At 43.0% G+C, this 25503-nt stretch overlaps 1 protein-coding gene and 1 pseudogene across 4 annotated transcripts in view; one reads left to right on the top strand and one right to left on the bottom strand.

Moving 5' to 3' along the window:
• The window catches only part of LOC109030076 (uncharacterized), a 337729-nt gene that overhangs the window by 62669 nt on the left and 249557 nt on the right, over positions 1-25503 (top strand). The window lies entirely within an intron of this gene.
• On the bottom strand, positions 1675-14543 carry LOC140223979 (uncharacterized; annotated as a pseudogene).

The following is a 25503-nucleotide window of genomic DNA, read 5'->3' as shown; positions in this document are numbered from 1 at the left end:
TCGTTATCGAATGCTTCTGATCGATAAATCCCTATCTTACCAACGTTAAATATCGATCAAGGTCATTCGATATCGATTCAACAATCGAGGAGCTGGTATAGTAGTTAGTCCTATATCTTGTCATTGTTATAGTAACTGCTGCAGCGCGTAATTTAGGATTTTATGAGTTCGAGCGCATTTTTTTACATCCATGGTGTTTTATCAACTTCATTTTCTTTTCGACGTTGCCTTACTCTTCACCATTCTGCTTTCTTCAGTCGTGCAATATACCATTACCGAGTTCAGAATTTGACATTTATGGAAAAATAACAAAATTTTGTTCGTTTTCCTTTTTTTTTTAAATTTGGTTATTGACCTTCTAGGTTCACTCCTTTTTATCGTTTCTTCCTATTTAAGTTGTTTTCAATGTAATGTTTTTTACACGAGAAATTATAGAAAGTCAGGGTAAATCTGCAGAAGCCAAGGAATTTCGCTCAACCCTGAACTTTCTGAGATTTCAGGCTTAAAAGTGTTCCTGAAAAGAACTTTTTTGAGAATTCCTGTCCAAACTAAAGGTTGAACTTCTTTATATTACTTCTTCCTATTTATGCTTGTTTTCTTTTTTATTGTTGTTTTATTACATAAAAAATCATTGCAAGTCGGGCTAAACCTGCAGCCTGGGACTTTCGCCGAACGCTAAAATATCTGAGATTTCAGGCTTGAAAGTGTTAATGAATTGAAATATTTTAAGAATTCATTTCAAAACTAAGGGTTGAAAAGTCAGGGAATTCACGTTTAAATTTCCTGTGAAGTCAGGAATAGTCAAGGAACCCGAGGAATTTTGTCACTCTGGATCAAGGTTTCCCGTTCGATTTGAAATATCAATTTCAGCAAAGCAATAATAGCGACAATATTTTTAGGTTTAATAAAATATATAAATGTGATTGATGTTTACTTCGTATTCTCAGACACTCTTCTGATATCTACAGGGTGTCTCACGAAAAACGAGCCACCTTGAATATCTGCCGAACGCGTCGGAATTTCGAAAAACGGTAAAAGACGTGTTCGTTTATATCGAGGGGGACACCTTTTGGCGTATTCGACATTTTCCCAAACCGCGGGAGGGGCGCGGGGCGGGGGGTGCCCCACCCGTAAGTCGAACTTTTCAAATGGCACCCCTACTTTTTTATTTCAGAAATCAATTCTACGCAAAAAAACAAGCCACCCTGTCCAGACCGAATGTAAATCGGACAATTTTTCAGTGATTGACAGAGTTTGAAACATTTTTTTCATGCTCTTTTCAAAAATTTCCCACGCCCGATGGAATTGCTGTATCAAACCAAACTCTCCGCCAAAAAAATTCTTTAACATTGCACTTTCGATAAAAAAATAAAAAAAATCTGCTGCACTCGAAATCTGGAGCACGCGGAGCCCTCCTTTTGCGACATTAAAATTCGTTATACCGAACATTTCCGAGGGGCGCTCATCGGGAGGGAGTAGTAAGTTTTAGACAAGAATTATTAATCTTTTTTATGAAGCAAAAGAAACCGTGTCCATGAAGAAGCAGTTAAGTAGAAAAACAACGCACCGCGGAAAAATAGCGTCCTCAGAAGTATCAAGGTCCGGCTCAAGTCATTGACCCCCCCCCCCCCCCCCCCCCCCAAAAAAAGCTAATCCATTTGTTTCTCTACTTAACTGCTTCTTCATGGACACGGTTTCTTATGCTTCAGAAAAAAGATTAATAATTCTTGTCTAAAACTTACTGCTCCCTCCCGATGAGCGCCCCTCGGAAATGTTCGGTATAACGAATTTTAATGCCGCAAAGAAGGGCTCCGCGTGCTCCAGATTTCGAGTGCAGCAGATTTTTTTTATTTTTTTATCGAAAGTGCCATGCTTAAGAATTTTTTTGGCGGAGAGTTTGGTTTGATACAGCGATTCCATTGGGCGTGGGAAATTTTTGAAAAGAGCATGAAAAAAATGTTTCAAACTCTGTCAATCACTGAAAAATTGTCCGATTTACATTCGGTTTGGACAGGGTGGCTTGTTTTTTTGCGTAGAATTGATTTCTGAAATAAAAAAGTAGGGGTGCCATTTGAAAAGTTCGACTTACGGGTGGGGCACCCCCCGCCCCGCGCCCCTCCCGCGGTTTGGGAAAATGTCGAATACGCCAAAAGGTGTCCCCCTCGATATAAACGAACACGTCTTTTACCGTTTTTCGAAATTCCGACGCGTTCGGCAGATATTCAAGGTGGCTCGTTTTTCGTGAGACACCCTGTATATCATTTAATCTCTGTCGAAGGATACGTCTTGAATCTAAGTGTTACTGACGCATTTCCTTATTTTTTCCGTTCAATTGACTCGAAGAACTGCAGCGCGCAGCGATTGAAGTTTCGCACGTTTTTGTAGGACAAGTACCTACCCGGTGGAATCCTTTATCATGCAGCTTTCCCCGAATTACAATTGGAAAATTATAATTTGGGCAGTACGACCTTCCACAAAAATATTTAACCTCGACCAAAATTCAAGTGATTTTGCTCCTAACTTACGTTCGGAATTCATTTTTCACGAAGGTAGGAACCGCATCAATCAGACGCTTCCAACTGCTCCGTTCTATGCTCTCTTTCTGTTTGCACGACGAGGAAGAATAGAAAACTTTTCGTCAAATGTGGCAACACCTACACCATCCCCGCTGTTTATTTTATTCATTCATTTTCTTGATCCCTTGTTTATTTATATCCTTTATTTTCACTAATTTGTTGCCTCGCCCTCTCTCCCCGCGAGAAGTGACTGAAGTATCGTTTGCGTCATGCCATCAACCTCATTTTGTTCGCGGAATAGGGTATAAAGGACAGAGTCACTCGATAATTGATTAAAATTGTAAAGAGCAAGCAAAATTTAAAGTATTTAATTTGAAAGTTTTATTTCATTTAGCATAGTTGTATTTGGTGTGCCAGAAGACATGAAATACATGAAATTTGAAGCAGAATATTTAAAATTTTACTCCCGGCTTCAAATTGAGTCAAAGAAGGTAAAAGGAGTCTGAAAGTTCTCTTTCGACGCCGTACTCAATTTGAATGTATTCAACACCTACGTTTTACTACGTTAGTTTTTACCCAAGTATAAGTTGTAAAAAAATTAACTCGCACAAAATTAAAGAGGCAAGCTTTTAATTTTTACTGCACCTATACAAATGCAAGGAATGCGATCAACGTTGCAAAAATATAAAATCGTAGGTCCACATTCTAGGAACAAGATATTAGCTTCGGAATATCAATAGGAGCATGATTCAGAAATTAAGTTGCAAAACAAGCAAATTTTCGTACACTATTCTTCTGAAGTATCTGAATAATTGAACACTGAAAAAATAATTTCGGTGATTTTTACTGAACCTTTCGGTATACGGTTGTTCGGTGGCACAAACCTAAGTATTGGGTTCCGTGAACCGGACGGCATTACGACGTTTGAAACACACGACCAACCGAGTTCGGCAAGGTTTCACCGAACCGATCGGGTTATTTACCGAGAAAAAAATGAAATTTAAAAAAATTTTGTAAACTTCGGATCACAAGCTTCCACGCAGAAGTTAACACAATCCCAGCCTTTGAGGTGAGCGCTCAGAGGGTAGAAACGCCAGGACTTTTCCAGGCCCACGATTCATTCATTATTGGGCCATTAGATCAATTCCTTGAACTGAAACGAAGACGAAACAGAGCTTTCGCGTAGGAATTCAACTTCGTCCCCCCGAACGCAAAGTTCAATTGTACAAACCGATTAGTTCGATCTAAACGGAACGCTGAATACTCGGCTCTTAAATCGAATTATTTTTTTTAGGTGAGCGTGTTTATTTTGATGCGCCTCCGTGATGCAAATAATATCTCGACGGTACAGATTTGTTGAAAGGCGTACGATTATCGATCGGAAGCGATGGGAGACCAAGCACGGAAACTTATTGTGACATGTTCATCCGGCAGGCGGTGGCGCTAAGCTGCGGTTCTCCAGGCCGCACGCGACACGAAGTTAGCCGCGCGAAGTCGACCGAGCGCATTGATGATATACCCATTCGTCGTCACAGACATTACTGCGGGTCGATTTTTGAATCGTTGTCGAATTAACTTGATCATTAAAGTTCTATCTTGGCAATGCCACTTATCGATCAAGGTCATTTGATAGAAATTCCAATCGAATTTCAAATTGTTAGATTTTTCATAATTTTGATCTTGAAAATTATTATTTTTACAATTTAAAATTTTAGTAAAATGAAAACGCAAATCCATAGACTCTAAAACATTCAAATTTTACTGCAATAAACTCAGTGAATTCATTATGACTTATGTCACCTACCAATTATTAATGTAACCAAGAACAACATCTGTATGGACGCATCGAAACATTCGAAACTTGGGACGCTTTTTGCCTTTGTCAATTTCCGCGTTTCTCAAAAAAAAAAATAAATAAAATAAAATAAATTAAAATAAAATCCAACAATCATGAAAATGTCTAGCAAGTTGTACGCAACCTCATCTGCTGTTTTTGTCTTTAAATGTTGCAAACTAACGAATTTCGATGGATGGTCTTGACAATTTAAAATAAATTTGAATTCACCATCGGGCTGCGACTGCGAATCAATCAAATCTAGTTGACAGCGACTATTTACGTGGGAAAAAATTATAGGTTTTACAACAATGCCCTTTTTCATGACGTTCCTCTTTACCTGACAAGTTTCACTTAAGTCTAAAAATCCTTAACTCGGGCTTGAAAATGTTTTCATAACGGACATTCAGTTCGTGCATCATGAAAAGCCGTTTGTTTTTGTTTTGATAATTTGACTTGATTCATCTGTGACTTTCACACTTTACCTGCGAGCCGCCCGTTATTCCATAGAGTAACTCGTTAAAGTGTGCAACCCACGAAAATTCTGCTTTTTAACTGGCCGTTTCAGTTGATGTACCTATACTTTAACTAGTTAATGTATACATTAACGTATTACATACTTTAATGCTAACATATCTACCAATGTGGTCTACATTGATGAAGGTTCTTTCGCGAGCGGGGAATTTGAATTGTCCGTCCATGATGTAAATTAAGAACGTTTATGTGTGCGTATCTATGTTGAATTGAAAGTAACTGTGTTGCACGCAAACCAAGTTCTCATTAGAAGTTTCCAGTACATCCATTGCATTTTGCGTGAACTCTCAATCAGGAAACATGTGTTGCGACGTTTAGGTTACTACACCATGTCGAAAGGCCCGTTTCGTGTCGCGCGCGGTTTGTGGAACCGTTGCTTGAGAACGGAATCCCGGAAGCCGCGGGGAGCTTGTAAGGGGTGCGAGTGTGTGGATTCGGGATGAAGATATGCATATTACTTGGGTGCTGCGCGTGGAGTCGCTCAATTGCTACCTTTCACATTTCTGCGGCCCCTTTGTCAGCGCCTTTTTCCCGCCTTTCCACGCCTCCACCGTTCGCGTCATCTCTAATCCCCTGTTTTTTCCGTACTGTCCAGGATCCGGAGAAAAGAGGAAATACCGCGACTCGTCGAAGGACGAGGAAGTGCAGGGGAGTCGAAGAACCTCCTCTTTTCGCTTTAGTTTCAAGCTCATTTTTTTCATGATATCCATTGGAATAAAACGTCGCTTGGATCAAGAGTCCAGATTCTTAAAAACATTGAAAAGAAAAAATTCTCGTGATTCAATCGGACGGACTTTTTGCTTGAAACAAAAGGAAATCCGCTTAAATTAAAGGCTTGACTTTTCGATTCAAGAAAAAATCGGATTGAATCAAGAATATTTCTTCTTGCCAATGTTAATTAAGAGTCTGAACTTAAGATCTAAGGGACTTTCTCCAGTTTCTGCAAACAGGAGAGGGGATGCTGGAAATTGCAGGGGTTTTGTAACCGCGTTAGGAGAAAGGAACCAAACCCTCATCTCAATTTTTTACAAGAGAACTTTTGTGCAGATTCCTTTGAAAAATATAGGGAATTCGCTCCATACTTTGCGACAAATTCACTGAAATCCGCACGAAAATTCGCGCGACAGTTTTCTTGTAAAAAATGTTACTTCGCAATTAAATGCGGCTATAGCCGTCGTGGCTTGGTTCCTTTCTGCTTAACGCAATCCGAATCTACCTGTTTTCTCCCCGGAGAATCTGATAAAAAATCAATAGTAATTCCGGAGTTTCATCAGCAATTATACTCTACTAATGAAAGATAATCAACGAAATATCACAAGGAACGAAAGAATGTAAAGGATTCTAGACATAGTGTTTTTTCTTGTGGTGTCCAGGACTCGCTGAGGAACCAAAAAGTCCATAAAAATAGAAGAGCCTCTTCTTCGTAGCTAGACTGTATAGTTCCTGGAAGTATCTCTGATGATGAAAGCAAGTATAGTAATTTCTCTAAATTCGAGGGGGAAAATCGAGCTCAGAGAATCTCGGTGATCGTTATAATTAAAAACGATTGGTTTCATCGGAAATTCGCTTCTTGTAATGGAGGGAAATATGGAGGAACAGTAAATTTCTTAAATTGTTGAATTGGAATTTTTCTCTTCGTAAATGGTCTTCGTATGCCGGCTCAAGGTTCATTGACGATCGATGAGTCTGAAACTTGGAAAAATGTATCTCTTGAACTTGGATTTGCGCTCGGAATCTCCTCTTCGTTGCACGGCTTCATTTTTAAAAATTCCGAGAATTATAGAAATAAGGAATAGAAAAGGTTAAAATCCAACCCTCCAACCTTTCATTGGGCGCCCTCTGCGCTCTCATTCGATGCGGGCTTCAAACTGCAGTCATTGGTTTTATTCCGGCGATTTGAGGTCTACTACCTAGATAGATAAGTAGATAGAAGCGAATAGTCCTTCGATAAAAGTAATGTAAATATCTGCAGAACTGGCATGTTTACGGCGTCACATAAATTCAGCAAGGTAGGAATCGAACATATCTTTTTGCCTACTGCAGCGAGGAAAAGAACGTTTAACTAGGGACCAAAGTCCTTCAATTGTATTAGTGTGTACCTCACCGTCTCCAAAAGTGACACTGTGATTGACTGTCAAATGTTCGTATCCAATATTTCCGAGGCGATCATATGCTTTCCAACAATCAGAATAAATCGTTGACCCTGGCTTGATATGATTTTCAATGAGCGGTATCAATGTGGCTCAATCGCGTTTGTCTACCCTGACAAGGCAGTGGCGTGCGGTCCGGATAAGCAAGGCAAGCACTGCTTGCCCAATGATTTCAAAAGAAAGAAGAAAATTACACCTATTAAATTTTTTTACATTTTAGCAAATATAATTTATAAAATGCGTTCAGTAAGTAAATTGCATTAAAACAGAAAGAGAGGGAGACAGAAATACGTATAGAGCCACCTAAGTAGGAAAGCGGCAGAGCGGATGGAGGTGGCGCAGCGCGCTGCGCGGCCTGAACACGGGCCAACTCATGCGCTGGAGAATCGCTTGCGATCAGCTGAGCGGAGAGCCACTGCTCGGCGGCGGAATCAAGGCAGGCGGGGAGCGCGGTACGTTCCGAGTCCGAGCCCTTCGCTGCGCGATCGCAGCTCGCTTCTCTTGGCCACCTCTTGGCCCGTCACCGCAGCGCGCTGCTTCTCCCTCCGATGCGCTATCTTGTTCCCTCTTTCCGTCGCGGTTTTAATTGTTCCTCCGGAACAAATGCCTTTATATTCTATAAAATTTTGCTCACTTGGATCTAATTGGTGATGAATTAGACAATTCTCAATCATGTTTTAAATGCAGAAAGCCTTTTTTTTTTGGGGGGGGGGGGGGAAATTTAAGTAACTCAAAAAATTTAAATGCTGTAGAATAAAGACTATATTACCTCAAATAAGTGGCAAAATTAGGAGTTATGAGTAAGGAGCCGTCCTCCAATGCTCAATAACAGTCGAAACAAGTTGAGTAAACGAAATCATAAATAAGAGAGAAAGAAATAAAAATACAGTTTTTCAAGACGTTACGTTCCATCAGATTTCATCCGAAAAATAGAGCAAATAGAGTAAAATTTTAAGAATTTTCTAGGGAGGCTAGGGGGAGGGGGAAGGGAAAGAGGCTACGTTAACACCCCCCCCCCCCCCGATGGCGAACGCTAGAGCTTGCCCTGTCACTGAACCCACCGCACGCCACTGTGACAAGGAAGCAGCCTGCGGGGCGATTATTGAAACTGATGGGCAAAGCTGTAGACAAAGAAGACATAGGGAGTATGGAGCGATCTCATTGGTTGACATGGTTGGTTCTCATAGACTGAGAAAGAAAATGATGGACTAACTGTCGGGTCGTTAGTGGGTTGCCGTTAGTTAGTCCATTACCTACCTCCTATGTCCATTGCCACCACCTGCTTCCACCAATAGGATCCCTCCAAATCCTTTTTGTCGTCTTTGTCTATAGCTTTGTCTATCAGTTTCAATAATCGGCCCGCTGGTCTGTCATGCTCCACCCCGCCGAAGACCCATTGATGAGATTTCTTCCTCTTGCCTCGGTTGTATTTCCGTTTCCGGAAGAGGGATTCATCAATTTGCACTATTTTGCCCGGGCCACCGAGAGACATCGGCTCTTTTTCAGTTATTACAACGCAAATTTCCCGGCAGAAATTACACCAATCGACCGCGGTGTGTTGAGCGATGCCGAGTTCATGCATCACAATATTCACAGGATATTTGTGAACCCATACATACAAGTCAGTTGCATGATTTTAATGAGTGACAGGTTGGATTGAGCGAACCAAGTTCCTCTGCGAATAGACCGCGAAAGTTTGCATCCAGATATGTTACACTTCCAAGCATAGCCGTCACCGAGGTCTTTCCGTTCCTCAAGCACCATTTCTTCCTCGCACTTGTCACATAAACGAATCTTTCAAATTAAACCAAGTTTCTGTAGCTGTTCAATCGTTTCTATTTTGGATTTATCGCGTTCCCACGACCATAATACACTTAATTTCACACCCATATGTTGTGTTTTAGACGTAAGACAATATAAATTCCAAATTCACAAATAATGAGAAAACAACAATAGGGAATGAGTAAACAGGTTGAACAAAAAAATTAACGGCTGATTATTAATAAGTAACAGCGAATAATGAAACACCCCCCCCCCCTCCCTTCCATACATTCATATTTCGTGCCATTATCCCCCCTTGCTCCCATATATTCAAATTTCGCGCCATTAGGTACGTATTTCGGAGATTTGTAATCAAGGGTTGAAACAGATTGCCAGCCACTAACGCTTTATCAGCTGACGGCGAGAAATGCGGTTTTCTTTCGAGTGATTGCTCGAAGAATGTAAGCTGAGACTCGTTTAGTTTTAGTCCAATAAGAGTATCTAGAGAAGGTTTGGATTGGCGTATTTTGAAAATCCTTGCTAGGCTGAGCAATAGAACCTCGTTCGAATTCAGCCATGAGCACCATGGGAGGATGCAATTGAGTTGGGGCAGGTCTAATCCTAGTTTCAATCAGGTAGGGCATATTTGCGCCCAGATGTCGCGGTTTCCTAATAATTATGGCGGGGAAAAGGTCCGCGCCAACTAAAAGATCTACAGGCCCGCAGGCTGGCTCCATTCTGGATCGGCAATGGGTAGACCGCGCACTAAATATTGCACGTCATCATGGATGAACGGAGAAGGAGTAAAATCTGTGATTTTATCCAAAATGATAAATGTTCCCGACGAACACCTTTTCGTCTATAGACGACAAAGTTACAGTGGCCGTGCCACGAGTAGAGTTCGGGAGGCTGGATATGCCTGCTCGGATGACTTCTGCCCCTTGAACGATAGGCAACCCTATGGTATGAGCGCATTCGTTCGTAAGGAACGTTTCCTGTGTAGCTGAGTCGAGGACTGATCTCACAATCTTGGAGCTCTAGTGAGTTGTCACTCTTAACGAGTACTGTGGCGAATATAACTGTAGTTTTTGGTGATTGTTCGTGCCCATCATCACTTGGTGTAGCAGAGTGTGGTGTATTTCATCGCAGGCGTATCATCGCTTGGAGCTCTTACAGCTAATATCTGTGCAGTCTCCTGGAGAGAGACACTTTACGCATCTATTAAGAGATTCAACGATTTCCCTTCGATCATCAGCCTTTTTGAACTTTAATTGTGGAGTGGCGCTTTTATTAGTATAGTAGAGCAAAATCCAGAGTCAGCTACGGGCTGTTTGTTTTTACAGTAGTTTCTTTTATTTTTAGACTAAAAATCAATGTATGATTCTACGGATGAAATTGTTGTCGTCGATGTTGGTTTTCTGACATTAGCAGAGTAGAACACACTCGCGCGGCTCTAAAAATACCAATTGTATGATTTGTTCAACTGATGAATCAGCTCCAGCTATTTTATCAAGACGTGGCAACGTGGAAAAATCGACCTCCCGACAATCCTCTCAGCAGCTGAAATTTTCACTGGCCACACTTAAATTTTTAGACTAAAAATCAATGTATGATTCTACGGATGAAATTGTTGTCGTCGATGTTGGTTTTCCAATATTAGCAGTGTCGAACACACTCGGCTTTAAAAATACCAAATGTATGATCTGTTAAATCTGATGAATCAGCTCCAGCGCGTTTTATCAAGACGTGGCAATGCGAGAAAATCGACCTCCCGACAATCTTCTCAGCAGCTGAAATTTTCACTGGCCGCACTTCAGACTAAAGCTGAGAGTAATATGAAAAAATTCCATTAACGTGATTGAGAATTTTTTTTTTTTATTATTATTATTTTTCATGTCTTTCTTCTCTGTGCCACGAGTTGATTCTGAGAAAAATCAACGCACACCGAACATACCCGATGAGACTCGTGCATCCATACGTTATGTTTCGATTCTATGAACACTCGATTGGGAATGAAGCACTGCATGAGCGAAAGGAAGGGGAGGGTGTTGATAAATTAACCATGTAATTAAAGCAGTTAATAAATTTCACGGCGCTGCGTTAAAAGTGGAAAAAGCGCTTTTAATTTCCTTCAAAAGTTGGATAAATTGTATCGGGCTGTCGTATAAGGGAGGGACGCGAGCATCGGGAAGTCGATAAATTTATGCGATGAGGATTTAAGGGTAAACAAAGGAATTCGGAATTGAAATAATTATACCCGCAAAAGCTTTTTGAGGGCGATACCGAGCTGAATATATTAGGCAGTAAATATCCTGTGGCGCGGTTTTTTTCCCTTCCCCCTTTTTTAAATGTGACCATATAAAACTTATTCTTCGCGCGGCGCGTAAGAGGCAGGGATGCCAACATCCTCGAGGATGTCGTTCCTATCGGGGAAGAAGATCACAAACGCCGAACACTGTTGCCAAGTTTACCATGACATTTCTTTTGGACGTGCGTTGCTGTTCACGCCTTTCGAAAGTAGCTTCACCCTCGAATTCTGAGTTACAGAATCTTCCTCTCCCGTTCAGCAAGACCGAGCCCCCCTATTATTACGATCTGCTCGACCACTCTCCTTCAGTTAACATCGGAATTTTTAGTGAATAGTTATGCAATAATTATCAAAAATCGTTCTATATTATATTGGCAAGACACATTAATGTCACGTGGCACCACACTCAGCCGTACCCTTTTCTCTCCTCGCCATGCATTCGTTAATACGCCACCGTACCTTCTCTCGCCTTGCCTTGCGTGACGTTCGGAAAAAACGACTGCTAAAACCAACGAGCCACTGTTATGAAAATCTCGCCGAATTTCCATTCAACCTCCGTGAATTTTGTAAACTGCAATGAGGGAAAAATTTCAGGCAAGACAAGTGCCCCGAAATTTGTTAAGTGCTCAAAACAGTTTTTACATTTAAACGATTTAATTCAGAAACGGCTCAGTTTCCAAATTATACCACATGTGGTATTTGGTGTCACCAGTTGACTTTACTAATGGATCAACTAACGGCAACCCTCGAGAGACCCTGTAGTTAGTCCATCATTTCTTCCCTTCGTTTATAAGAACCACGCATTTCAACCAATAGGATCGCTTACTTCTCCCTATGCCTTATTTGTGTACAGCTATGTCTATTAATTTCGATATAATCAGCCCGCTGGAGGCCTTTTTCCCGGGCAAAAGAAAATTTCAGCATTTCCTTCGGAAAATACTCGAAAACAGGGTTCCCAGCATCAGGATTTTCTCGATTCTATCAAAATGTGAGGTCAATCAGGATTTAATCCCAATTTCATCAGGATCAGAGGAAAAACCGGTCGTTGAATCAGGCTTTGAGAAAAGTCGGCCGTCCGATCGGACTTTTTCATCGAGCTATTTTTGCGATTTGCGTGTGATTAATTTTCCTCACTGGAAAGAAAGTCGCTTGGATCTCGAGTCCAGACTCTTAAAAACGTACGCAAGAAAAAATACAAACGCGATTTAGGCGGACTTTTTGCGGATTTAAAGGAAATCCGCCAAAATCAAGAGGCTTATCCTTCGATTCAAGATAAGATCAGATTGAATCAAGAGTATTTTTTCTTCACTGGAAAAAAAAGAATCTTAAATTTGCCGCCAAGAAGTATTTCTTCTTTAATCAAGAATTTTTTTGGTTTTTATAAGCTAATTTCTTGTTTAACCCAAGCATTAGTTTTCTTGTATCTAGAAAAAGTCAGCTTAAAGCAAGAAAAAAAAATTCTTGGCGGCAAATTCAAGAATCATCATGCTTGATCTAAGCTACTTTTTTTTTCAGTGTTGGCAATGTTTTTAAGAGCCTGGACTCAAGATCCAAGCGACTGTTTTTTCCAGTGCTCCGCAGAAAGTCAGCATTTGGAAAATCATAAAATCAGGATTTAGCAGTCAAAAATCAGGATTTCCCAAAATAAAAACTAAAAAAACTAGACAGCCTGGAAAAACGAAAGGGAAATCGGCAACGTTTGCGTGCGCTTGTGATATTCTTGGCGGAAAGGGATGATATGCCGTGGCTCGCCACTTTAAATTCTCTTTCCCTCGTCCGCGTCGCCCCTCTTCCTTTTTTCCTAATAAAGTTCAATTCCTTTGTCGCGGGGGTGGCGGCGGCGGTATATCTTCCATTTTCCTTATTCTTCCTCGGGCCCCCGCCCGGGCCCGAGCACACATCACCCGAAAACAGGGTTTCTTACTTTGCCCGCCGGCTCATGTTTTATCGAGTGGAGAGGAGTCCCGGCCACGGCGGGCGACGCATCCGGAATTATTAATTTTGCGGAAATTTAATTTCCAGCTCTCTCTTCTTTCGCTGTCGCGCCCTCGCCGCAACTCCGGTGATCGGCTCATCTGATCTTCGACGACCTCATCGCGGAATCGTGCAACGGAGATGATCCGAGTATCCAGTCGTTTAAGACCTTGTCCACACGAGCGCGGTTCGCGGAACTTATTCCGAGGAACTTGTTCCCGGAACAAGTTTTAGCTGAGCTAAAATCTTTTTCCTCCAAAACCCGGAACTTCCCCCGTACTCCGAGCTTCTACATATGTTTTTTTTTATGTGAATCTGTTTGGTTATGTTTTTTACGTCCTTTACATGTCTTGACATTTATTTTTGTTACTCTGGCGACCGTAATAATCTATTATTTTGCGATGATTATATAGTTTTATTGAAGTTCCGGTCCCAGTTCGGGCGAACTCGTGTGGATAGCATGCCTTATTTCAAGAAATAAGTTCCGGGAACTGAGAAGCTTGAGGAATAGGTTCCGCGAACTGCGCTCGTGTGGACAGGGCCAAAAAATTATTCCCTCGCGACAGCTTCTCGTTCCTTCAAGTGGGCCCAGTTTCAGAGGAAGGCACTGTGTCCCGTCCTCGAAAGAAAAAGAAAGAAAAAATTGTGAGTTGGAAGTTGTGAATTTAAACAATTGTAAATCTTCCATTATAAGACAACAATAAAAACACATTAAAATACAAACAAACAAATGGGTTTACAAGGCTGAGGAGAGATAGAACAAACCAGCGACGCAGCGGCCGCCGCACCTGCCAGGAATGCTCTCTTTAGTAGATCATCCTCGAAAGAACCTTCGGTTTTACCTACGTAGATGAAGCGGATGCCGTACTCTAAGAACGGGTTTTTTCCGTTTTCCACCGAGGAGCACTCTGGTATTTTATTCGTCTGCCTATCACAGAGATTAGCACCAGGTTCCACAATACTACGACTGCTGAAAGGATTTTGCACCTTATAGGTTACTTTCTCCGCGTATTAGCTTCTTCTCTTTCTGAAGTTTCTTATCCTATTTCTCACAGTTCGGTTCTTTTTGTCTACGTTTGAAGTCATTTTTACATAAACTCAGCAATATTCTATCTTGAGGGAAGAATGGTCACTTTTAAACCCCACGAACCTCTTAAAATTCGAGAGAGCGGTTTCTCCAAGTGCCTGCGATCAACCAGAAATCCAATTTTTCAGACCGAATCCCCGAGAATGAATACCATCGCTAACTTTAAGGAGGCCTTAGGCGAAGTATCCGGTCCGTGAATTGTTGCCACGTTTCATCTTTTCCCCAGTCGCAACGTGACAAATTTCTATCCTGGGGGAATCTCTCAAACGCAGTCGAGCATCACTGCTTCGCGGTCTCCATGTTGAGCCGCGGGCCCAGGGTGGTTAATGATCCGCAGCAGTGGCGGGGTGCGTGGCGTCAATTGCGATATATCGATTGTTATGCCATTTAAACCTATGAAAAAAGATCGATTATCAGGGTGTTCGCAGCGAACACCTTAATTACCGATTCTTTACCATAGGTTTAAATGGCATAACAATCGATCTATCGCAATTCACGCCACGCCACTGCAGTGGCGGGGTGCGTGCTTCGTGGTATATCGATTGCCCTGCCATCTAAACCCACGGAAAAGGATCGATTAACAGTGGTCATAACGAACACATTAATATTCGAGTCTTTACCACAGCTTTAAATCGGGAGTATCGATAATCGATCATCCACGCTTTGTCACTGATCCGTAGGCTCCGTCGAAGACCCCGCGTGTCCGCCAACCGGCAAGAAAATCTTCGCTCGGCCAGCGTAAAGGCGTAGGAGCGTTTTCACGTGAGCTCTGGAGCTCGAGTGTTATATGAACGATAGGGCTCATCTCAAAGTGCAGATAAGTTTATTTCAACGAGCAACGAAATTTTCAGACGCCAATTCCATCGGAGAAATTACCAGCACTGGCGCACATACGTACATTTGAATGTTTCCGTTTCATTACCTTAAGTTCTTTTAGTAGGATATCTCTCGTCAGCCGACAAACTGAATGAACCATTGGACAGGGTAAGAGATCAGGCGGATTTTGGGAAGGTACTCTCCTCTCCATAAAAGTACCTATAATCCCTCTAGGAAATGTAAGGGATTCTGCGAAATGAGAGCGTGATGTTTCTGACTTTTATGAAAATGTTGCCATTTTCTCCTCAATTTTTTTGAGAAACTAGCTCCAAATTACCCTCTGAAAACGTTGTACTTTTCAAAATATTTTAAGAAAGGACCCCTGGTCCTCTGTTTTAAGCGGTGGAAGTTTCTCTTCGCCCCCAATTCTTGTTCCACCTGTGATTAAACACTAAAGTGCTTGTCATTTCATTAAAATCGCGCGTAGAATGCGGTAGGAACATTGAAAATGTTTTTCTCCCTGGGCGGATATTATTCATTCCGATATCCACAACGCACGAATTTAGGGCCCAAAAAATTATAGCCTACTACCATTAAATAGAATCCAATCGAGCAATTTTGCCTTTGCCAGTGTATTCGTCCAAAAGAATAGTGGAAAATATTTTGTCACAACTTCCTCATTTTTCAACGCACTAAATAATTTGACTCCCTTTTTTGCAAGTATGTTCAATTCTTCAACATCGAATGACATATCTGTTATCATTGACATGCTTGACCGTCCAAACCATAAGTTCGCACACTTAATGTTATTAGACTGAATTCTCTCTGTTGGTGGGACTCCATTTATGAAAACAGATCAGGTCATTGAGATTTGTTATTGCTAATGAGAATTTTAACTCCATCTATGCTCAATTGCTTATCCCCAATGTAAAAATGGTGTATTGTCAGGCTTACTAGCTTCGAGTTCTTTAAAACCAAGAGTGTCAAAAACATCAGAAATATAATTGTCATTCTAAACTCGGGTTTGCATGTATGAAAGCATTGCTTCTCCTTTGCATCCCTCCAGTCTTACCCGTGGTTGATCTACCATTGAAATGTCAACAACAAAGTTTCTATTATTGAGAGTCTTAGGTTAACTGGTTCATTGTAAGCAGGGTAAATTTCAAGCTGGCATATCGAACTATCCCCTAAGTGTCTTAAACAAGCTGAATAGTTTAAGTAAAATTTTCTCCGTGTGTCTGAAGCAAATACTTGTTTAAAAATACAGGGTGCGGCAAAAGTCCCGGGACGGCTGCTTATTTTTTAAACGGCTACACGTAGAAAAACGAATTTTGGGGGATGTTCTTGGGTCAAAGTAAGCTACTTTTTGGCACTCCCCAAAATTTTTTTGGGTGCCCCCCTAGGGGAGGGCGGGGGGCAACTTTTTTTTTTCAAATGGCAACCCCCCCTTTGTGATACCTCATTCGAAAGATAATAAAAAAAGAAAATTTTTGGCGCAAACCACAGGTCAAAATGTTCATTTTTGACAAAATGGCGGCCGGTCAAAGTTCAAAATGGCGGAAATTTGGCATCTCCGTTGTTTATTGACGGATTGGTGTGAAACTCGGAATCCTAGAGTTTTTCGAGATGAGAAAAACGATTCTGGCATTGGTTTTCCAGAAAAGTCAGTCCTTTTCAAAATGGCGGCGGTCAAAATGGCGGCCTCGAGCGGGAAGTGGATATTAAGGTTGCATATCGTTGGATTTGCATGAAACTTGGTATCTGGGGGTATTTCGGCACGAGAAGAACGAATCTTTCATTGGATATCTGAAATTTTGCTAAATTCCAAAATGGCGGCGGAAAAATTGCGGGAAATCAGTTTTACGGCTCTTTACGGATGAATTTGCATGAAATTTGATACTTCAAGAGTCTAATGAAAGATTCCTTTTTAACGAGCCAAAAACCGCCAGGATATCGAATTTCATGCAAATTCATCGGTAAAGAGCCGTAAAACTGATTTCCCGCAATTTTTCCGCCGCCATTTTGGAATTTGTCAAAATTTCAGATATCCAATGAAAGATTCGTTCTTTTCGTGCCGAAATACCCTCAGATACCAAGTTTCATGCAAATCCAACGATATGCAACCTTAATATCCACTTCCCGCTCGAGGCCGCCATTTTGACCGCCGCCATTTTGAAAAGGACTGACTTTTCTGGAAAACCAATGCCAGAATCGTTTTTCTCATCTCGAAAAACTCTAGGATTCCGAGTTTCACACCAATCCGTCAATAAACAACGGAGATGCCAAATTTCCGCCATTTTGAACTTTGACCGGCCGCCATTTTGTCAAAAATGAACATTTTGACCTGTGGTTTGCGCCAAAAATTTTCTTTTTTTATTATCTTTCGAATGAGGTATCACAAAGGGGGGGTTGCCATTTGAAAAAAAAAGTTGCCCCCCGCCCTCCCCTAGGGGGGCCCCCAAAAAAATTTTGGGGAGTGCCAAAAAGTAGCTTACTTTGACCCAAGAACATCCCCCAAAATTCGTTTTTCTACGTGTAGCCGTTTAACAAATAAACAGCCGTCCCGGGACTTTTGCCGCACCCTGTATGTTTACTTGGGGGGGGGGGGGGGGGGGACTATGACATCTTTTAAAGTTACATTTACCAATTCAGTCAGCGCTTCTAAGGCCACATCACCTAGTGCTAATCGCTTGGTGAATTGAATTGTCATGATTAAGATTTCGAATTTGGAAAAGGTGTAAAATTATACCATCCAGGTCGTAATTTCGATTCTTTTTTGCTCGTTTTTCCTTGACGCATCGGAAAAAGTGGGTGCTAATCGTCATGAACAAGATCTTGGGTCTGGGTCAAACCGTTACTGACGATTGATACTGGTGATGAAGATAACTTCAGTGGCCTAGTTATCACTAGTTTGATCTCCTAATGATGATTCATCACTTCATGAGGAAACGCTTCGTTCAGGTGCTACAATGCTGTAGACACTACATTTGATCGCAAATCGTCATCAAGAGTTAATGGTTCTTCTGCCTCTCTTGCATGATTCTCAGAACCTTCATTATCAGATACTGCTGATTCTTCTACATCAATTGCAGGATTTACAAAATCGCTACCAGTACTTGAATCGGAAGATCATGCACGGGTATCTGAAGCAGCGTGCGTACCTTATACCGTAAAATACGGCAAAATTGCCAACTTATTTTTGCCAATATTGTCAATTAGGCGGTATTTTTCGCTAGCCATAGACATCCGGTTAAGGAGTGAATTCTCCAGCGTGTAATTCAGTTTCGTGAAATTTTAGGAGGGTATCATTTGTGTAAAACTGATCAAAAGAGGAACCGTGGTACTGTATATTTTCTTATTATCTTCTTACTATACTTCATAATTACTTTCAGCTGTACCTATTACCGCGATCTATGTAAGTGAGTGTGTCGTTTTCAACTGTCAGGTTAACTTACTTAGATTTGTTCAACAAGAAGTTTGAGTGGATTGATTAGGATGTGATTCATGTACGCTAATTTCTTCCTTGCTGGTTGATTTAATCTCGACGGTCCTAATCCACGATCCCGGTTAATTTAAGCCAGAAATCAATTTAACTACAGCTAGTCTGAGTCCATTATTGACCCCGCAGACTTCCGTTAATTCTGCGAAGTAATTCCTCCCTATGCAGCGTGGACAACAGAGCTAGCTCGCAGTGTCTGAACTTTGGAAGCTACTGTGAATCATCGACTGTCGATATTTTCCCATTTAAAGCTATAGTGAAAAATCGATTATTGGGGTGTTCGATTCTAATTCGATCCTTTTCTACAGGTGCAAATGGAAGATTGATCGATTCATCGCGAAGCACGACACGCCGCCACCGGAAACCGTGAGTCGAGTCGTAGCAACGGGCGGTGTAAATTAGGGGATGATCGGATTAGGTATCATGCTTTGGTTCATTACGTATCCAGTGCGGAGAGGAGTGGGGCAGACTAAGTTTTGACACCAATGAAGGAGGCGGAGGGATGGGAGCCCCAAGTCACCGCCCCGCAAACCATCCGAGCCATCGAGTATCAACACAATGAGGCTCCAGCGTGGAACGTCTGGGGATGTCATACTGGACGAAACGCGGAATCCAAGCTCATCGCGTCGGTAAATTGAAAACGTCACGAGCAGAGACGAAATGAGCTGCAGTTAGTACGAACAGGATAGAGTATCTTTTTGAAGAGAGTAACGGGCACGGCACGTATGGATCCATTTGTGATAGCGCAGTCATCTTAAGCCGTGTTCGCACGCTGAAAGTGCACGAAAATCTATGGCTCTTTAACGCAATTAGTGGTTAAGTATTTTTTTGAAGAGAGTAACAGGCACGTATGGATCCATTTGTGATAGCGCAGTCATCTTAAGCCGAGTTCGCACGCTGAAAGTGCACGAAAATCTATGGCTTTGTAACGCAATTAGTGGTTAAGTATCTTTTTGGAGAGAGTAACGGGCACGTATGGATCCATTTGTGATAGCGCAGTCATCTTAAGCCGACTTCGCACGCTGAAAGTGCACGAAAATCTATGGCTCTGTAACGCAATTAGTGGTCCAGACAACAGAACATTCAGATGAACGAGAAATCAATTAGAAATGGGGGGAAAATTATTTATTTTTTTTTCCAAAGGTACTTGTACACTGGAAAAAAACGCACTGGATCTAGCGTCCAGACTCTTGAAAACATCGACAAGAAAAAAGACTCTTGATTCAAACAGATTTAAGCTTAAATCAAAAGGAAATCCGCTCAAATTAAGATGCTTGGTTCTTGATTTAAGCTTAAATCTGATTGAATCAAGAGTATTTTTTCTTGTCGATGGAGTCTGGACTCTATGTCCAACGTGTTTTTTTGTTTCCAGTGCATAATCGATACGCGCTGGCTAAAATGCCCACGGGATGCGGCATGATGTGCGGTGACTCTACCGATTCTGCCATTCGGTGAAGAAAATTATGTTTCATTTTCAGTGGTTGGTTCGGCCTGAATCTCGCTGAAAAGATCCGCTTCTCTTCAAGGGGCACAATACACTGTGACTGGGTTACATTAAACCAGTCAATTTTGTGATTATTTTTATCGTTATTGCAGCTGGAAATGAACCTGCGTCGACTCGAAATATATCTCCTTCTAAAGGCGCTCTTTTCTCTTACATTTTCCGGGGGGTGGGGGGCGTTTAATAGCTGCATAACTCTCGACGGTCGAGTGGACGTTTTAAGGGCATCAGGAACTTACGTCACCATTAGCGGTTCGAGGGGGGCAGGGGGTCAAACATTCCAAATTCAACGGCATGAATGAAAATTATCCTTTAGTTTGAGTTAATATTTTCCTTTTTATTTATTGAACTGTTGTTTCTTCAGGGTCTGTTTCCAACAGCACCAAGGGTTTGAATAGCGCTTCGAGGAGGCAGGGGGGTCGAAAAATTCCTAATTAAACGTTACGTATTTTCTACAATACCCCCCCCCCCCCCCCCTCCCTCCCCCGGCGTACTCGGGAGTCGGTAAATTGCGCCGATACAGAAAAAGACGATTGGTAAATTGCGCCGAAACTGAAAATCGTAAAAAGTAAATTGTGCGCCGATCTGATAAATGGAAATGGTAAATTGCGCCGATCTGAAAAACGGAAACGGTAAATTGCGCCGATTCCATCGTTTTTCAGGGGGTTTGGCAACACTGCCGATCAGCTCGGAATAAGTAAGTGAAACTATAAGCTTACCATCATATTATTTCTTTGCTGAACTTAAGTGCGCATGGTATGAGGCTTTTTTGACGAATTCGTACCGCGGCAGTTCACCTTTCCAATACCGATTGAGAAGGTCTTCAACTCTCTTCTGTTTTGTTTTCACGATTTCTCTAGATCGGCGCAATTCTCAATTACCTTTTTCCTAAATCGGCGCAATTTACCAGCTTCCGCGTACTCGTCGTCTTAGATTTTACTCATTCATGATCTTGTAGTTATATTAATGAGTGCGAGGGCACAGTTCCCCGGGCTGAGGCTGCCGCAGGAATGGGCCGCAGCCTCCCCTTTCCTCCCCCGCTCATGACTCGAAGTTAATGGCATTCAGGAACGTCGCGGTGTGACGTCGTCGTGTGCCGTGCTGTTTGTCACCGCGTGGTTGACGTCCGGCTCTCCTCTTTCGGCCTCAGCCCGGTCCCGTGTCAACATCCCAAGAGCGCATAATTTCACACCCACCCACCCCACGGCGCACAGCGGATCGGGTCAATGGGAGAGGTCGGACAAAGTATTTCGAACTCATAGGTGGGTAATTTTAAGATAATTTTTCAAGAAAATAGAAGGAATTTCCGAGTTCCTCTGGAAGCAGAAACAGTCAGCGAAAGGATGGTGGAGCCCTGATTTTCCTGCATGGAGTTGGGAAAACGAACAATCGATTTGGAAACTCTCAACGCCTTTTATTTTTAATTGATAAACCACATTCAGTCCTTGACTTGCGCTTCTCAGTTACAATTCTTCATTATCCTCAACATTCCTACATAATTATACATACTACAAAATACAAGTGAAAAAAGACAAAGATAAACAGGTTGTTTAACGGCTTGACAGTGGGAGCCAGGAGCCATCGGTATCATGAACACCCACTGTGAAGTGGTAGCACGCGAAGATGCGTTTTGTTCAGTTTAAGTGGACCATGGTTACTGCTTTAATGCAACACCCCTGTACTGCCATGCTAAGGAAAAACGCCGTACGAACCTTCAGGCGTTGCCAAATTTCCTTTAATAAAACGCAAATTTCCTGGTAAACTTATGAATACCCTCCGTCCAATTTTTCAGACAATTTCATTCGCAATTTCTCGTAAAGACCCTGAAATTGTCTAGGAAAAATATTTGTATCTTTCCTCCAAAATGAGCATTTTACCGCGGGATATTTGGCAACTGTCGAATGTTCATACGGCGTTTTTCCTTAAGACGGCAGGGTAGCCAAGTCGAAGGGCTCTACCTTTCGCAGCCTCCTGCTGGGGTCGTTGCCGAGTGCTCGCTGAGCTAGCGGATTAGGGTGTGCGCCCAGTCTCGTGTGGTGGCGCACTGCCGCTCTTTCAATTACTTCTTTCACTGACTCAACTCTCAACTCCTCTCTGATTTGCTCATTTGTAACAAAGCATGGGGCCCCGGCAATCTGTCTCAATACCTTGCTTCGGACCAGAACGATGGCCGCGCCAGGTCGAGAAATACGCTTGCAAATGGCGGCCCTCCTTAACCGCCATGCGAGCAAGTGGACTGCTAACAGATCAACGGGGAACAGCTAAGTAGGATGGATATTACACGGAAGAGATCGAAATACGTCACGCAAGCGTAAACAAAACATGGCGCAGACACCGAATGCGTATCGCTAGGTGTTACATCAGCAGAACAGGAAGAGCGGGAAATTTGAAATATATAGTGATAGAATGGGGAAAGTGACGACACGAGGGACCACTGGCCCTTTAAATGGGGGACAGAAACCATAAAAAATGAGAGCAGAGTAGTTATTATATGGCGGTGAATACCGGACATAGGCAGTTTTTGACCTTGAAAAGTTCATTGACCTTTAGCGTATGGCAGTGAATACCGGACATAGGCAGTTTTTGACCTTGAAAAGTTCATTGACCTTTAGCGAAAAGTTGACCTTGTAGTATTCATTCATAAAGTTCATTCATACATTTATGCATAAATTAATTCATAACATTCACATTGCAGTCATACATTTTTAATGAAGATTTTGAAAGTTCAATGATCTTTAAATTATGAAGGAACTAGTATGTTAATTAAGTAAATGCGATGCAAACGTTGGTATGTAGAACCCCCCCCCCCCCAAATATTTAATTATTTGGTATTCTGAGAAGACAAGAAAATGGGGCAGAAATTTGAATATGAAACATTGAAATAGTGATAAGGTGAGTGTTAAAGTGTTGTATTGTTCGTCCGGAAACGAAGTTAGAGATAATCGAGAGAGAGCCGTGCAAGCGGCAATGTTATTCGGATGGAAGACCTGTATGTCTAGACGACATGTCCAAATATGGAAGTTACCTTGAAATTATGCGCGAGAGATCCGTTGCATCGGCAGGGGTGCAATTTCAAAGAGCGGGAGAGGTATGCACAAGTCTGCTATGAACAAAGGGTACATGCTTGCACCATGAAAAATGATTGGGTTTTTCGAAAGAGGATTTGATATTTCGCAAAAAAAAAACAACTATTTTACATACATAGAGTTAAGTGATGTAATGTGTGTCGGTAAACGAAGTTAGAGAAAAATTGGAAGAGACAGGGAGAGAAAATCACCGAATGCGTATCGCCAGGTGTTACATCAGCAGAACAGGAAGAGCGGGAAATTTGAAATATATAGTGATAGAATGGGGAAAGTGACGACACGAGGGACCACTGGCCCTTTAAATGGGGGACAGAAACCATAAAAAATGAGAGCAGATAGGAGAGAAGGCTTCATATTAACGAGAGAACGAGCTGAAGAGTGAAAACTGGAACATGAAACAGGTGAACATGGAAAATCCTGAATTTGGCTAGGATAGCTGTGCATGACATGATGAGCATTGAGCATAGAGGGCACGTCGGACAATCCTTTTGCCAAAGAAGGAGACAGGAAAGTCCTACGCACAATTCGCTACAGCTCATAAAGCCAAATGAAGACCAGTTCTCTCCGCAATTTGCACGTTGAATTCGTGGAACGCTCTCCGAATGAAAGAGAAAGGGCAGGGGGGCACTGACTGCGAGAAACTATGGAATCAAATTATTTGTAGCTGATTACGTAGAGAGGGGCTACGTTTGATGGCTTTCTGATGAAGGGGAAACAGAGGAAGGAAACGAAGGAGAAAAAATTTGGGGGAGACCGAAGGGGGAGGGGGCCGAACGGACGAAGCAAACGGCTCCGTATCTAGTTTCGGCTGCGTCGCAAAACAAAGGACACTGCACCGGTAGCGCACGGTGGGAGGGCGATTGGTCGACGGGAGATGGGCGGAGGGGGGGTTCACGGAGGACTGACGACTACGGGTACGGGAGGAGGGGTGAGGACGGTAACTGGGGGGCGCGGCAGGGACGGAAGACTGAGATACGACGGGAGGGGGCGACGGCGAACTGGGATACGGAGGGCTGGGAAATAACGGGGGGGGGGGGGGGCACCGGAGAGCTGGGAGACGGAGGGCTGAGATCTAACGGGGATGGCGACGGAGAGCTGAGAGACGGAGGGGACAGCGGTTAACTGAGGGGCGCTTGGAGCCAAAGGGTAACGGGGGGGGGCGACCTGAAGCAGCCCCATTCGACTCACCGACGGTACCGCCGGGGAGGCGAATGCGGAGCCGTGATGGACCCGCCAGTCCCCCTCGCCGTCCGGAACGAGAAAAATCGGGACGAACCGTACGGACTGCGGGGGGGGGGGGGGGCTGGAAGGATTCCGGAAGCGTGAGGGTTGAGGTTGAGGGGCGATGACAAGGGACGGAGGCGGAGGGGCCACTAGAGACAAGAGACTCAGAAGGTTCGAGCGGCCCAGGCAGACCGGGCGGAGATGACAACGTGGGGGCCGCGATGGCCAGATTCTGGGGGGCGATGGGGGCAAACCCGGGCGGGGGGCGCGACAAGTCGGGAGTCCCAAGACCCAAATCAGGGGGAAGATACGGGGGAGCGGGGCGGAGAGGGACGGACGGAAAGCCAGGGGGGAGCTACGGGGGGGGGGGGGGTTGCCAGAGGCGAGGGAGAATCGGGTAGAGAATCTAGGGTCCATCTTTGGAGGATTGCGAACAAACCTGGAATGAACAATCACACGGAATCAGAACCTTGCCGGAAACTACTTCTTCGGAAAAATTATCATTTCCCCCGCGGAAATGGCGAGCGATCATGACACAGAACAGACTTTACACAACACTTAAAGCACCTATACACCTCTACATAATCTTTAACAATACACCGCCGCCAGCCTATGTACACATTCTCTCTCTCAATCATGTCTCCTCTCACTCTGCTGCTAACCCTGAGCAAGACTGTTTTTTCTCGAGCATTTCTCGCTTTCATACTTCGGACAACTTTCACATTCTCCATCCATTCTTCCTTTTTATGCGAGCTTTCAAAATTTCTAGCCCATATCTCTTCACATAAAGACACGCGAGGAGAACAGTGGGGGGGGGGGGGGGGGGTAGAAAACAAAATAAAAACACAGATATCGATACGACCTCCGGGTGCATCCCCATAGTTCGCATGCATACATCCAAACCGGACGCAGCACTTGTTTGCAAAGTAGTACTTAATTACCTGTGGAGAGTGCCGAATGCCTTCCCTAAAGCCAGTCCTTTTTTCGTACTTGATGTTTAATTGCTTGCGTTTTTTCTTAACGTGATGTTTCTATCGAAGTTTAGTGTCTAGGGTTACCCCTAGGTAAGGCGCGTTGTACGTGAACGGCACCGGATCCCCGCCTATCGTCCCTGGAAGATAACCAACTTTGCGGTTGGTGAACAGCATATGAAGGCATTTGGGACGGCTGAGAGCAATTCTCCAATCCCAAGCCCAATCCACAATTCTTTCCA

This window comes from Bemisia tabaci, chromosome 2, assembly GCF_918797505.1.
Source record: "Bemisia tabaci chromosome 2, PGI_BMITA_v3".
Lineage (NCBI taxonomy): Eukaryota > Metazoa > Arthropoda > Insecta > Hemiptera > Aleyrodidae > Bemisia > Bemisia tabaci.
The sequence above is the reverse complement of the archived record's forward strand: the minus strand, read 5'-3'. Positions and strand labels throughout refer to the sequence as shown.